The 15,455-nt window shown below is 40.8% G+C and overlaps 1 protein-coding gene across 1 annotated transcript in view; it reads left to right on the forward strand.

The window, feature by feature from the left end:
* Positions 1-8,057: 8,057 nt before the first annotated feature.
* Positions 8,058-15,455, forward strand: part of FAM126A (family with sequence similarity 126 member A) — an 86,252-nt gene continuing 78,854 nt past the window's right edge. The window contains exon 1 of the mRNA XM_032401952.1: positions 8,058-8,246. The gene's annotated coding sequence lies outside the window, so the exon portion shown is untranslated. The remainder of the gene's footprint in view (positions 8,247-15,455) is intronic.

Here is a 15,455-nt window from a genome sequence, read left to right on the forward strand (position 1 = left end):
CCACCCAGCTGCCCCTGTTGTCAACATTCTTTGTCTTGACCTGGTTCAGGGGTTGCAGGGTTCACCTGTGACAATCTGCTGACAAAATCATATTTTTGTTTTGTCTATTCTTCTATATGTATGCTATGCTTCAATTAAAAAAAATACAATTGCAGAGCAGGAGGACCGATCCATGTTAACACAGCCTGTCCCTCCTTGACCCTTTTAGCATCTCTTATTTCCGTCAGTAGTCCCTCTGATTGTTTTCAGCTCCTGGTACTGTCTTACTGCTCATGGTCTCCAGAGTGAGAGACCTTCCTAGGCCCTGTCCCAGGCTCGGATATCTACATCCTTCCCTCTGCCCTCTCCATTTTCTTTCCTACAGCCCTGCTCTTTTCTTGGGGACGACATGATCAATTAATTTTTTCTAATTTCCTGATGACTGATACGACTTCTCTTCCTAGTAAACTTCAAATTTGGAAAAAAAAAAATCCTTAAGAGTGATTTTAGGGATTAGTACCATGATTCAGCCCATAAAAGTAGAGGTTTTTCTGGGAGACAACACCCTTTAAATAACACAAGGTAATTGGGCCTGGACATGTATCCCAAGCCTGTGCTGAGGACTTGCTTAAGGTGAGCAGAGAAGTCCAGACAAGGTGTTCCTTGGTTCTGCCAGCATAACAGGTATCGAGAAAGACCAGCTTGATGGCAGGCTGGGTCACTTCAACATGGTGGTGGAGGAAACAGTGCTGGGCTTGTCCTTGCTGAACATCAGTGATGATGTTGAATTCGCTCACTGGAATTTTTTTGTTTTCTTTTTTTTTTGGCATAAATATCAGGGTGTGGTGATGATGACTAAGCAGATGAGGACAAAATTGAAAAATGGAAGTATTACTCATACATCGGACTCTCTAAACCCAAGAGTTACAGACCAGAGTGAATGGGCTGGCAAAACTCTGGGAACGTGCCTCTTCCTGCCATTCCTTTTCATCCCTCTCCTTGCAGCTGGGCTTCAAGTTCCCGGGCTCATTCACTCTTCAACCAGTGCTTGTGCTTTTTGAATTGCTTCAAGGGTATCACTTGGCAAGGAAACCAATGAAGTATGTGGCCAACTTGCTGTCTCTGCTCTCTGGGTGAGAGGTTAACACATGGGAAACAATTTTGGAAATATGCAAGGTGATACACAATGAAATGTTACATGGAATATGACTGAAATACTTTGCATCTGATGAATACAGTGAGTGGTCAGAAAGGGGAGAAATCATGTTTCCATTTGGCCTATGGAACCCAAAAATGATTCATAAACCAAACTGAGACCGGGGAAGAAAACTGCCAGCTTTTCATATTTGCCTTCAACCTGTGTTTCTTAAGTTCCTCTATGGGCCAAGCAATTTTACTATTGCGGGAAACCCAAAGATGACAAAACACACTTCCACTTCCTCTGGGGGAGGGTGGTGGTGGTGGGGAGGAAGGGGGAACTATCACTGTTTCTCACAGTTTTCTATAGATTTTTTCCTGTGTTTTCTGTTCTCTGGGTCTCCATTTGGAAGAGAAGAATCTACGTACAAGTTTGTGCTTTTATACTAAATACTAGTGAGGTCTTCTGCTTGTCAGCAGTAATAAGAGCTTCTCTGTGGAATTTATGACAGCACTTTAAGGAGTTTTGAATAATGCATTGGCTACAAGTAAAGGGAAGAATGTTTAACTGAGGTTTACTTAGGCAGAATTAACAATAGTCAGTGTACAGCCAGCTGCCTGTTCATCTTAAAAAATAATGTGTACTTCTTTTTTTTTTTTGGTCATAAAACTCAACCTCTTTTATTGTAGAAGATTTGGTAAATTAAAAACATGTATGAAGAAGAAAATAAAATTCACCCATGATTTCTCCATGCTTACGTGTTGCTGATATATCCTCCTGACATGAACATTTGAAAATTGTGATCATATCATATATGCTGTTTTGTAACCATCTTTTTCATCTTCTTCCCATGTCATAAAATATATTTTCAAAAAGATAATTGATAAAAGCTACATAACAAGACTCTCCCAACCATAATTCTTCTAGAAGACGTTGGTTAATAAAATGTCTTAGGAGATATATGTGGACGTTTTTCATTTCCAATCACTGGAGTGTAGCAGCGAGTCATTAGGTTTTCCATCCCTACCTACTTCTATGGCTCTCTCATAAATATGAGCCAGATTGGTTCCACTAGTAAGAGATAAGAGAAAGGAGACTTTTTCTTCTCAAAATATCTGTTATAAAGATATTGAAACTTCGATTTTAATTTACGATCTTTTTTTAAGATGTGGAGAATGTTTTCCTCTTTCTGGGATGCTATTTCTAGAGAAACTTGTAACCAACCTTGAAGGATAAAGTTCTCTTTGCCCAGTGCAAAATAATCTGGCTTCTTTATCTTGGTCCACAATTCTGGGCGTCTACTTATCGGCTTATACAAAAGTGAAAGGTACAACAATTTACTTAGAATACCTTGTGATGCAGATGGGAATCTTAAAGACTCTGGGAACAGCTGGGACCTCACAGTTGTGGAACACAGATGGGAACTGGTGTGATTCAGTGCAGCTGTAGGAATGGGTGTGTCATTGTCCCCTTGACAGCAGGACTTCATTGATCCCTATTTATACAGTGACTCATTCTACTCTGTCTCTACTTCTACCGTCCCTTTGTTACCAATTACTTCATCCTCTGTGTCTCTTCTCTCCCTAATGGCTTCAGTTTGTTCATAACTTGCCCTTCTTAAGGCTTCTCAGGGTGTCTTTCTACTACCTGACTTTTTAACTTCAGCTCCCACCAGGTGACTGATTTTCTCTTCACATTTCCAGTTCAGATTCTTGAAAGAGAATGGGCATAGGTGGCCACCACCATCCCTGTTTGCGTGGAGTATTCTTACTGGGTCACCTTTTAGGCCTGGCTGCCTCAGGTTATATGGTTCTAGAAAGGGGGTTGAAATGCACAGGTCATGCCTCAGCCTGCTGCCTCAGCTGGGGATGCTGGCTGGAGTAGCTCTCTTAAAAGGGTAATCTGGCACAGCAGGACAGAATGACCTCTTAGGCACATTCTTCTTGTTTTGAGTTAAAATTTTTTTAAAAAAACATACCACTAAAGTAATATATTTTTCATGGTTTTTTTTTTTTTTTTGCCTAAGACAAAATTCTCCTGACTCTTCCATTTTAAATAGTCATGTTACATAGAAACAAAGAGTAGATTGGTGGTTGTCAAAGGCTAGAGGCTGGGGAAAACGGGGAGATGTTGGTCAAAGGGTACAAACTTCCAGTTGTAAGATGAATAAGTTCTGGGCCTGTAATGTACAGCAGGGTGACTATAGTTAACAATACTGTATTGTAGTCTTGAAAGTTGCTGAGAGAGTAGATCTCAGACGTTCTCGCCACAAAAAAAAAAAAAAAAAAAGGTAACCATGTGAGGTGAAGGATGTGTTAACTAACGTTATTGTGGCAACCATTTCACAACATATGTATATTAAATCATCACATAGTACATCTTGAACTTACACAATCTTATATGTCAATTATATATCAATAAAACTGGAGGGCGCCTGGGTGGCTCAGTTGGTTAAGCGACTGCCTTCGGCTCAGGTCATGATTCTGGAGTCCCTGGATCGAGTCCCGCATCAGGCTCCCTGCTCTGCAGGGAGTCTGCTTCTCCCTCTGACCCTCCCCCCTCTCATGTGCTCTCTCTCATTCTCTCTCTCTCAAATAAATAAATAAAATCTTTAAAAAATAAATAAATAAATAAAATAAAACTGGAAAAAAATCGTCATGTTACCTAGCTGTTTTCCAGCTGACTCTAACAGAAATATAGTTGAGCTAAATCCTTCTTAAAGTTCCTTAAATTTAATATTATGGGGAAAATGTTCATGCTTTATAATGTTCAACTGGCATTTTAATAAGCTTATTTGCAAGAAGGTAAATGCATTTTAACAGTTAATATAGAATTGTGCCTACAGATATCAGAGATTAGCAAAGATGAGTAGGGAGGGTCTGGAAGATGCTGACTTTCATAAAGAAGTTTAAAAACATTTCCCTTTTGAAACAGAATTTTCTCAGGCATTTTCCTGGCACTTTGCTGTTAAAATATAAATGGTTATACGGGCGCCTGGGTGGCTCAGTTGGTTAAGCGACTGCCTTCGGCTCAGGTCATGATCCTGGAGTCCCAGGATCGAGTCCCACATCGGGCTCCCTGCTCAGCAGGGAGTCTGCTTCTCCCTCTGACCCTCCTCCCTCTCATGCTCTCTGTCTCTCATTGTCTCTCTCACAAATAAATAAAATCTTAAAAAAAAAAAAAAAAGATATTTAGAAAAAAAAAAAATATATATAAATGGTTATGTGTAATGGTTAACTGCAGACTGTTATTGTTGGAAATTATTTTTATATGCACAAATTGTGATGGAAAGGAGAGTGGATTGCAAACATAAATTTGTGTTTTGGTTTTATTCTGACTTAGAAGGCAGACTTAACTTAAATTGTCTTCTATATCATCTCACCACTGGAAAAAGGGAAGTGAAGTCAGGCGAAAAACTGCTGGTCTTCTTGCAGAAAGGAAACAAATATGTAAGTATACATAGGCAGCCTTCAGTCTCTCTCTCTACTCAGCCCATCCTATGCACAGTCCTGATTTAGCATTAGTAAAATATTATGTTGTCATTCCCCTAGTCTCTGGCTGTATGTTAGAACACTTGGAAGGCTTTTAAAATAAACCTATTTCCAGGCCCCACCCTACAGTTTTCTGATTTATTTGGTGTGGGTGTGGTTTGTGCATTGATATTTTTGAAAGGCATCCTAAGTAATTCTAAGGAGCAGACAGGAAGCCACTAGGCTAGAAGACAGAATCTGAACATTTGCATTTGCCTTTAAGGCAAATTTTCTATTACCCCCCGCCCCCGCCTCCCCCAGCTTGTTAAGCACTGGCCAGCTCAACTAGCCTCCCATGCCCTATGAACATTACTTGTGCTTCCCCTCTTCTATTCCTTTTTCAGGCATTCCAAGAGTTTCTTCCTCACACATTTTTTTCTGATTCAAATTCCTGCCCATTTTTCAAGATTCAGCTCAGTTTTTACCTTTTCCATGAAGCCTTCCCTGACTGCCTTTGACGAGAGGTCTTGCTCCCTCTTCTGAATTCACAAAGCAGTTATTGTCTAGAAAATCACCATATGCCTTCTCTTCTACTTTAAGTAGATGAATCTCACTTTTTTTTTTTTAAGATTTTATTTATTTATTTGACAGAGAGAGAGACAGCGAGAGAGGGAACACAAGCAGGGGGATTGGGAGAGGGAGAAGCAGGCTTCCGGCTGAGCAGGGAGCCCGATGTGGGCGGGGCTCGATCCTAGGACCCTGGGATCATGACCTGAGCCGAACGCAGACGCTTAATGACTGAGCCACCCAGGCGCCCCTAGAGGGAGAAGCAGTCTTCCCGCCAAGCAGGGAGCCCGATGTGGGGCTCCATCCCAGGACTCTGGGATCATGACCTGAGCTGAAGGCAGATGCTTAACGACTGAGCCACCCATCTCACTTTTTATGTTTGTTATCCACCTACTTACTCTTCTAGCTTAGGCTTCTAGCATTACTTTGTATCTTTGACAAGCTGAATGTCTTGCACAGTGGAGGAAGTCAGTTGATATTCTCCCCTCCCATCCTCACTTCCACAGGTGTGGTTCAGGCCTTCGTTTCTCCTGGAGTCTTGCCCTGGTCCTACTGTGCCTTTCTGACAGCAGACTCTTTGGCTCTTTAAATCAGGCCAACGCATCAGTAACTCACATGGCCGAGGGCCAATAAAACTAACTGTATGCTTGTACTCTGATCATTCTTGCTCTCTTCCTATTTTTTACTCTAGATCACCCATTGGCTTCCTTTTCCCCTCTGTCCCCTCATTCTTCTACTCCCTATTCTGCCAGGACTTGATGGCAAAATTCAGTTTCTCAGGTTTTGACCTCTTGTATTCTCTAAAATGTCAGAGTATAACATACTTTCTGGATCTTTCTGTCCCTAATTCCTTTGGGCAAACACTTCCCCTGGCCAGGCTCTGGCCCAGCTGACCTAACTTATTCTGCCAGCACCCTGGTCTGATCTGTCAAGATTCCCCTCAAAGAGAACAGCCACTCTATACGCTCTCTTTAGGATTCTCACCCTTTGGAAGAGAGCTGATTGAGTTGTCCACAGATTAAAAGCTTCTGTTGGTCCCTCATTGCCTGCAGAATAGGGTCTAAACCTGAGATGTCCAATATGGCAGTGATTCATATCCAGATAAAAAAGTGAGTTTCTGATGTCAGAACAATCTGGCTGTGACATCTGTCATCCCATTGATTGCTAGGGTTGGTTTGGCTGATCTGTCTGGCTGGGTGAGTGTCCCCTTCCTCCCTCACGGTTCCATGTGTTCCCCTCCCAAAGCGGAACATAGGTCGAAGAGGACAGCTTGCCCTGATAGAGGAAGATCATTCTTCCAGTAGCTGCGCTCCCCTGCTAGAACCTACAAACAAGCTCTCAAGGTCCATTTATAAGAGAAGGTAGGGTAGTCAAGCTTCTACGATTCCAGACACATCCAAATGAGGCCCTGCAGGTGGCAGTCTGCCTTTCTTTAAAAAAAAAAAAAAAATTTCCTCAGCTATGTCATGTTGTAAGTGGCTAGTGGCTATCATATCGGACAACACAAATACAGAACTTTTCCATCATTGCAGAAAGCTCTGTTGAACAGTGTTCTTCTAAATCCCTTAGTGTAGCTCATGAGGCCTTTTACAATCTCATCTCAACCTTGTGCTCTACCTTAATTTTTGGCTGCTACTTACCTTCAGTCCCACCCACTTTCTCAATGTTCCCCAACCCCTCAGTGCCCTTTTATAACTCGATGCCTTTGAACATGCTGTTCCTTTTTACTGAAATGCCCTTTGACTTTGTTTTCTGGCAAACTCCTATTTACCTTTTAAGATCCAACTCAAACATTACCTTTCTTGTGAAATTCCTTGACCTTCCTAAACACAATAATTTCTTCCTTTGTGTTTCCCTTGCTCATTGAAGCTAGCTCTATTGCCCTATCACTGTATTTTGTTATTATTTGCTGATAAATTTGGCTATGCTCTTGGAAAGGAGATGCTGACTGCTCTAATGGTTACCTGAAATTGTTTGCTTGAAGCCTGTTTGATATCAAGTATTTTCTTATGTATGTGCTTGTTATTCATGTATTTGGCATGTTTAAAAAGATCATTTGGTGCTTGCTTTAAAGTCCTTCCCCCTTCTGGGTAAACCCAGAATGACTTCCTGTCTTCCAGGGTGAAGTCCATTTCTCTTCTAATTAATTCTGACTGCACTTGAGACGGATGTGATAGGAGGAGTTGACAAGGTCAAAAACAGAGGGACCATATATGTAGGAGCTGGTTCAGATGTGCTCAGGTTCCGGTAGCGACACAAAATATTTAGCATGTGTTTGGGAGAAGAGTAGGGAGGGACTATAGAGAAAATAAAAACAGCCCATGGAACGAAAGTTGGGGAGTTGTGCTTGACTTTTTCCAGGCCAAGGCCAAAAGCAACGTATAGTAAGGTGGGAAGAGTTTCTATGACCATTTTGCAAAAGTGTACATTTTTTCCCCTCCTGGTATTTATTAAGATTTTAATAAATTCTTGTGACTCAAATTACTGGGAAGTAAATCCTCCTGACCAAGAAATTAAAATATGTTAGTTTATCTTCCGTGATTATGGTTAATATCACTCCGAAAGGCTTATTGTCTTCTGAGACGGCTGTAAATCCTATTGGCTCCGGATCTGAGAGACGCTAACAGATCACTCTTCACTAGCCCTGCCGCAAATCCTACGGTCAATCATTTTCTCTTTGGCGCCCCGACCACGCCCAGGGCTCAGACCACGCCCATCCAAGTCACCCTCCCGCCCACCTCTTGGCTCCGCCCCAGGCCTAGCAGAGGAAGATTCTTATTGGTGAAGAAGTTGTTCTGGTCCCGCCCCAGGGCACGGCGATAGGCCGAACCGGAGTGGGGCGGTGGTGGTTGGCTGCCTGGGGACGGGTCCCTAGCCGTGCCTGTCAGAGTGGCTGGCGGCAGTGGCGGCTCTCGGGGCTGGGTTGTCAGTCAGTGAGCAGAGGGGGAAGATGGCTCGCCGGGACCCGTTCTGTTAGGAAGAAGGGGGGCAGGTGGTGCTGCTACTCGGGAGAAAGCAGACCAGCCGCTGTCGCTGTCGCTGCGAGTCAGACAAGTCGAGGTTCTGGAGGTGGAGCTCGGGGAGCCGCTCTGGTGAGTCCGACCGAGCGACCCACGCCGGGCCCCCAGGGTGGCCGGCGACCGATAACTTTTTTGTCAGGGAGGAGCCGGGGCGAGGCGGCGGCGGGGAGGGGACCAGGACTTTGTCCCCGGGGCGGCGCCTTCGTTGGGGGTAACGGCTCCCTCGCGAGGCGCCGCGGGTGGGCGCGAGAAGGCGCTGGGCGCTAGGGGCGTCCGAGGGGCCGGAGCAGCCTGGTTGGTGAGTGGGCTGCGGCCGGCGGCTGCTCGCCGCGAAGTTGGGCGCAGCCCGTTTGCTGCCTGGGCGGCGGCAGCTTTGTGCGCCTGGACTCGGGTCTTTCTCTTTCCCAGCAAGGAGCAGTCCAGACTCCGGGCGTGCCCAGGGTGCAGCCGCCTCGGCCGGACACGCAGCCCCTCTGCGGGGGCCCCCCACCGCCATCCCGCCGCAGCTTATGCTCCGGCCTGGCCTCTCCCACTCCAGGGAGGTTACCGCTATCCGTCTAGTCTAGTGACCAAAATGGTCACCGTCGACCACCCCCCCCCATCTTTAAAAGCAGCGTTCGCCTGGGTCTTTGGTGTCTCTCGTAGGGCGGTGAGATTCAGAAAGCGGCTACGATTCCTTCCTTGGTTATTACACTGGAGATCCGCTCTTCAGCACTTGCTCCCTTCTATGAGTTATTCCTCTCCCGAGGCTGATTTTTAACGTACTCGGGAATCGTCGGGGTTTTGTCTGAAAATGGTTGCATTAAAAGACCCCAAGTTTGCACGCTTCAGCAAAACTGCGTATCTGCCCGTCAGCGTGCACAATTGTGCTCTGTACCCCTGAGTTTAGGCATTCCTGAAAGATTTTAATTTTGCCCTAGTGGTTTCATACTGCACAGGATCGGGTCTCTGATAAATACACTATCACACGCCCGGCAGCGTCTGCGCTCTCCAGGTAGGGGGAGTTTGTTCCACAGGCAGCTAGCTACTAATTTCAGAGACCGTACGATAGGCAGTAGGACCAAGCTGTCCTTTTGCAAATTATTTGTCCTTTGGGTCACAGAGTAGTTTTGGGAGCCGATATGCCACCTCTTTGGTTCATGTAACACTTGACAGTTTGAGATTTTCAGCTTTTAAAATCTTATCTGCATAGAGCCATAAGGATCGGCGTAACCTTGAGTCAATGTGATAGACCCAGGAGGGTTGTTTTCCATAAGAACATTTTCCTAACACCCAGACTGGCTGGCCCTCCCTCCAATTTCTAAGCATCTTTTCTTTGGGTTAATACATTTTAAGGTTTACAAGATGAATATTGGTCCCAAACACCATTTTTTTTTGAAGTGCAGGGAAAGGCAAGAAAGAAAAAATTTAGGATCTGCTTGGCCAATAGTAGCTTTAAAGTCATTTATTCAAATAATTCATTTACATAAAGTGGCTAAAGGGAAAACCATCATATATTTAGATTAAAAAATTCTGGATTTGGCTTATTTTCTTCTTTTTAGATTTACTATTATTATCATAGAGGGATTATAAAACCTCTTAATTATCAACATTAACAGTACTTGGATATAGACACCCAGATAAGGTGTTGGTTAGGTCAGTATGTTATTCCTGCTATGCTTTCTTTGTTGTGTTTCTATTTTATGAAATCTGATCTTGGTTGCATTTCTTAGAGTGGTGTTGTTTTGACAGAGTTTAAACATACAGTCACCTCTGTTTTATTCAGGATCCTGTTGTGTGATATTTATTTTGTAATAAATATTTAAAATCTTTGAAAAATGTTAGTATCAGTACCATTTGGGGGTATCAAGTTTACATTTTGTAAATAATTGAAATTATGTCAAACATATATTTATTTTGCACTGTCCCAGGCTGAATAGGTTCTAAGGCAGAAATGAGTGTCATAGTTCTTGTCATCAAGAAATTTACTCTCTGATATACAAGACAGATCAAGTAAGTGTTATAATACCATGTGATAAATGTGAATAGAGATATGCCTAGTGTAGTAAGGGAGCAGCAGAGTAGGAGATGGCTAAATCAGTTTGGATGTAGGTAGAGTCAGGAGCACACAGTACAGTTTTGAAATATCATTTAGCCAAGTGCAGGAGGTTAGTAACTTTCCAAGAGGAGAATAAGTGAGAAGGCAAGGAGGCGTGAGAAACTATGGCAGTTTAGAGAAGTCATTGTCAATGACAAAGTCAATAATAACATTGACATTAACATGACTTGAATGCAGGGGTTAGATAAGGAAATGGTGGAAGATGAGAATAGTGAGGGTGGTAGAGCTCCAGACCAGGGCATGGTTTCCTTGGCTACAGGGATTGGATTGAAGGTGATGAGTAAGAAGCCATTTAATGAATTTTTGTTTGAGACTCTCACCCTGGCAGAGTGAGGTAGAATCTGATAGGTCTTGTCACCTTTGGGAAGAAAGGAGGAGGAATCAGGACCCTGAGGATTTTACTTGGTTCTAGTAATTGGAAATGAGGGAAGATGGAGGGAAGATGATAAGTTCTCTTTGGGGTTTTTTGAATTTGAAGAAGCTGTGGAGCATTCAGGTGAAGATGTCAATTAGATGTTTGGATCCACGGGCATGGAACTTGTAAAGGAAATCAGGATTACAGGGCAGATTGGGGGTTGAATTGAAGCTGTATTGATTTGGTTATACTGAATACAATACAATTGGTCGTACTGATTTGGTTATATTGAAATGATTCAGGTAAGGCTTTTAGTATGATCAAAGCTGGAGAACAGAGTGATAAAAAGCAGAAATGGGTAGAAGAATAGTGTGAAAGAGATAGAAGAGTAGTAGTTAGAAAGGTAGGAGGAACATTAAGAAAGATGCTAAGGAAGGAGAGAATTTCAAACAGAGGTGGAATGGTTCAACAATTTTGATGCTGTAAGAGGTGTCAAGTAAGGAGAGGACTCCAGGGACAAGGGAATTGGTCAGGATTCCATAGGTGACTTTAACAAGTACAGTTTTAACTGAGTAGAGGTTCAGAGGGCAGTTGTTGGAAGACTGAGAAAAAATGGGTGATGATAAAGTAGACATACTTGAGTGAGGCCTTTCAAGAAAACTGAAGAAGGAAGAGAATGATAGCTATAGAGCAGTGGTTCTCATTCCTAGCTGTACATTTACAATTATCTGGGGAGCATTTAAGAATCTTGATCTCCAGGGGAAGGCCCATCCCAATTTGGGGTTGAGGTGGAACCTAGGCATTATATTTATTTCAACAGCTTTGTTGTAATATAATGGGCATGTAATAAACTACATGTATTTAAAGTGTGCAATTTAATGTTTGACATAGGTTTTCATTTGTAAAACTATCACTGCAATCAAAATAACGAGCATATCCATCACCTCCAAAAGTTTCCTTATGTCCCTTTGTAATTTCTCCCTCTCATCCTCAGGAAACCACTGATTACTTTTTGTTGCTATAGATTAGTTGCACAGGTATATATATTAAAGTTCCCTGGGTAATTCCAATGTGCAGGCAAGGTTGAAAACCACTGAAGAGGGATATAGGTTGAAGAAATGCTATGTTTGTTTCTTTACATGCGTAAAGTGAGAAGTAAGAGATTTAGGAAAGATGAGATATTTACTGGAACTGAGTCCCTGAGGAGATGGAAATGGATGACATTCAGAGCTTTGACAAATAACAAAGGAAGACAATTTGGAAACAACAAAGAATATGATGTTAAAGATAGCACATTTCTTTGTTATCAGCATCCACCATGTCGTCATGTAGTATCAAGTTTGAAGTACTCAAAAAAAAATTAGAGAGCATCTTAATATGTGGAAATGGATGCCACTCTGGAAAACTCCTTAAATGGAGGCTGGGACCCCTGGCATCACCATGTAATGCTTTGTCATTTTTTGGAGGGGAGCAGATGGAATTAACAGTTTGACTATTGCTTGTTATTGAGAGCCAAGTACTGCCAGAGTCTTTCTGGTCCTGTTGAAGTTAGGCTGCATGTCTGCACTGAGGAAAGAATATTTAACATTTGAAAATCATCTTTATGCTCAGAAGAAATCCTGTTTGCTTGCCCTTTGGATATATGCTTTTTAAATACATTGGAGGATAAAATCATTGCTCTGTCTCCATATGAGACTGAGAAGAGTTGTGATTAGAAGTTGTCAAAGGCCCACACTTTGTATCCTGAGAAAGGTAATATTTATATTCCCCTCCCTCCCTCCCTTCCTTCCTTCCTTCCTTCCTTCCTCCCCTCCTCCCCTCCCTCCCTTCTTTTTCTTTTCTTTTCTCTTTTCTTTCTTTTCTTTCTTTCTTTCTTTCTCCCTCCCTCCCTCCCTCCCTCCCTCCTCCCTCTTTCTTTCTTTCTTTCTTTCTTTTCTTTCTTTTCTTTTTCTTTCTTTCTTTCTTTCTTTCTTTCTTTCTTTCTTTCTTTCTTTCTTTCTTCCTTCCTTCCTTCCTTCCTTCCTTCCTTCCTTCCTTCCTTCCTTCCTTCCTTTCTTTCTTTCTTTCTTTCTTTCTTTCTTTCTTTCTTTCTTTTCTTTCTCAGTATTTGGTTGTATTTAAAAGTTGAGCTCTACCAGTTCTGATGTCCAGGGCTTATTCTTAACTTTTGATTCTTACCTTTGACAGGGGGCCGAAAGCAGAATGGTTAATTCTAAATATTATTGGACATTGTACTTGATCATAAATAAACGTGGAGCAAAAACTTTTGTCTGATTTCTAAAGTTCTGAAAATTTCTTTCATTGTGATTAGAGTATCAAAGTATGATCTGACCTAGACAGTAGGCATCCCTAATTTTGGTGCAGCCTAAAATCAATGTTAGCATGATTTTAGATACTATTGTTACTATAGTGACAGCAATTTTGTAAACATCCTGTATTTTCCTAATTATTAATTAGGATATAATAACTGTAGGAAATTTGGAAAATTTAGGAATGCATAAATGATAAATAACATTTCTGATGCCTCCACCCAGAGATAATTATTAACACATTAGTGAATATCTTTATAAGTTCTTTTTAATGGGTATTTACTTTTTTTTAACAAAAAGAAACCATACTGTATGTACTATGTTTTTGTTTTTTGTACATGCTGTTTTGTTACTAGCTTATTTTCACTTAATTGAATGAATGCTTATCTGAGTCAATAAAATATTATTTTATGGCAAAACATCATTTAAAATCTATGGTTAATATTCTAGAATATGGATTTACTATCATTTATTTCCGTTGTTGAAGATTTAAGCTCTTTCCAGTAATTCTGAATGAATAGTATAGCAGTTAGCTTGATAGATTAATCATTGCCCATATCGTTATTTCCTTAGGATAAATTCTGACATCAAAAGATATGCATATTTTAATTATTTTTAATAAATAGTAATAGATTGCTTTCCAGAAAGGCTTAATATTCATTTTTTTGGTTATGCTTGAGAATGCTGACAATTTCTCCATTTTCAGCACTATGAATTAAAAAACTGCCATTTTGACATGAAAAGTTGTATCTTCTATATTTTTAAATTTCATTGATTATTAGTGACATATATATATGCATATATATATATATATATATATATATATGTGATTGTTTTCCTAGGATTAGTGATATATATAGATATATACATATATATGAGTTTTTTCCTAGGCTTTCTATTCTGCTTCATGGGGCTGTTTATTTTTTGCTCCAGTAATTTCAAACAGTCTTAGTTTATTGTAACTTTTTAATGTATCTTACTATATGGTTGTGTGAATTCCTCTTATCGTTCTCAAAACATTTTTAGCATTTCTCATATATTTCTTTTTTCAGCTTACTTTTAATTCAATTTATTAAGATCTCAAAAAATCCCCAGTGGAATTTCAAATTAATTTTTTTGAGATAGGTGTGATATCTTTACAATATTTTCATCATTTCAAGTCATTTTATAAAAATTATTTTCTTATTTTTTTATTAAATGAACTCTACCCCAATATTGGGCTTGAACTCACAGTTCTGAGACCAAGAGTCACACGCTCTACTGACTGAGCCAGCCAGGTGCCCCTAAGTCATTTTTAAATGACTCAGTGTTTTATAGTTTTCTTCATGTGGTTCTGCCTATTTTTAAAGTAAGTTTTTGATATTTTAAAAATTGCTATTGCCAATGGAATCTCTTTTCATTGTATTTTAAAGAGGATTGCATCTTCCCAATGGAACACAGAAAAGTTGGTGATTTAGGTATACTGTTTTCTAACTGGTCATTATGAAATTCTTAATTCTATAGTTTTTTTTAAGATTGTTTAAATTTATTTATTTGAGAGAGAGAGAGTGCACATCAGTGTGGGGATGAGGAGCAGAAGGAGAGAAAGAGAATCTCAGGCAAACTCCCTGCTGAGCAGGGAGCCAGATGTGGGGCTCCTTTCCAGGACTTTGAGATCATGACCTGAGCCGAAGTCAAGAGTTGGATGCTCAACTGACTGAGTCACCCAGGTGCCTCTTAATACTTAGGTTTTTATTGGATTTTGTAATACAGCAGTTATAGCATTTGTAAATGATGATAATCTTGTCTTGCCAATATTTAATCCTTATTTCTTGTTTTACATTAAATTTCTAGAGTAATGTTAAATTATATTAGTGAATAGTGAGCATCTTTGGCTTGTTTCTCATTTGAGTGAGAATTCCTTTAGTGTTTCACAGTTATGTATTCTTTCTGACAACTTTTTATTTTTTAGCATGTTAAAAAAATAGTCTTCCTTAATTCCTTTTTGGAATTGAGATTTAATTGGAAGAAGATACTGAATTTGATCACATACCCTCGTGATGTACGTTGAGGTGATCATATGGTTTTTCTTCTTTTACCTATTGGTTGATGAATTATGGTAGAGGACTTCCTAGTAGATTTCACCAAACAATTGCTGTCTTTGGAGTAAAGGCAACTTGATAATAGCATACGTCTTTAAAGTAGTGCTAGATTTGATTGCTATGTCAGATTGTCTTTAGTATTCCTCTTATATTATCTTTTTCAGGTTTTAAGTTTCTGAATGTACTAGCTTTGCAAAATAAAAAAAAGGGAGAGGGGCACCTGGGTGGCTCAATCAGTTAAGCTTCTGATTCTTGATTTCAGCTTAGGTCATGATCTCAGGGTGGTGAGATCGAGCCCCACATCCAGCTCCCCACTCAGTGGGGAGTCTGCTAGAGATTCTCTCCCTCTCCCTCTCCCCCTTCCCCCCATGCATGCTCTCTCTCTCAAATAAATAAATAAATCTTTAAAAAGAGAGAGAGAGAGTGAGAGAGAGAGAA

Source organism: Phoca vitulina, unplaced genomic scaffold (genome assembly GCF_004348235.1).
Source record: "Phoca vitulina isolate PV1807 unplaced genomic scaffold, GSC_HSeal_1.0 scaffold4, whole genome shotgun sequence".
NCBI lineage: Eukaryota > Metazoa > Chordata > Mammalia > Carnivora > Phocidae > Phoca > Phoca vitulina.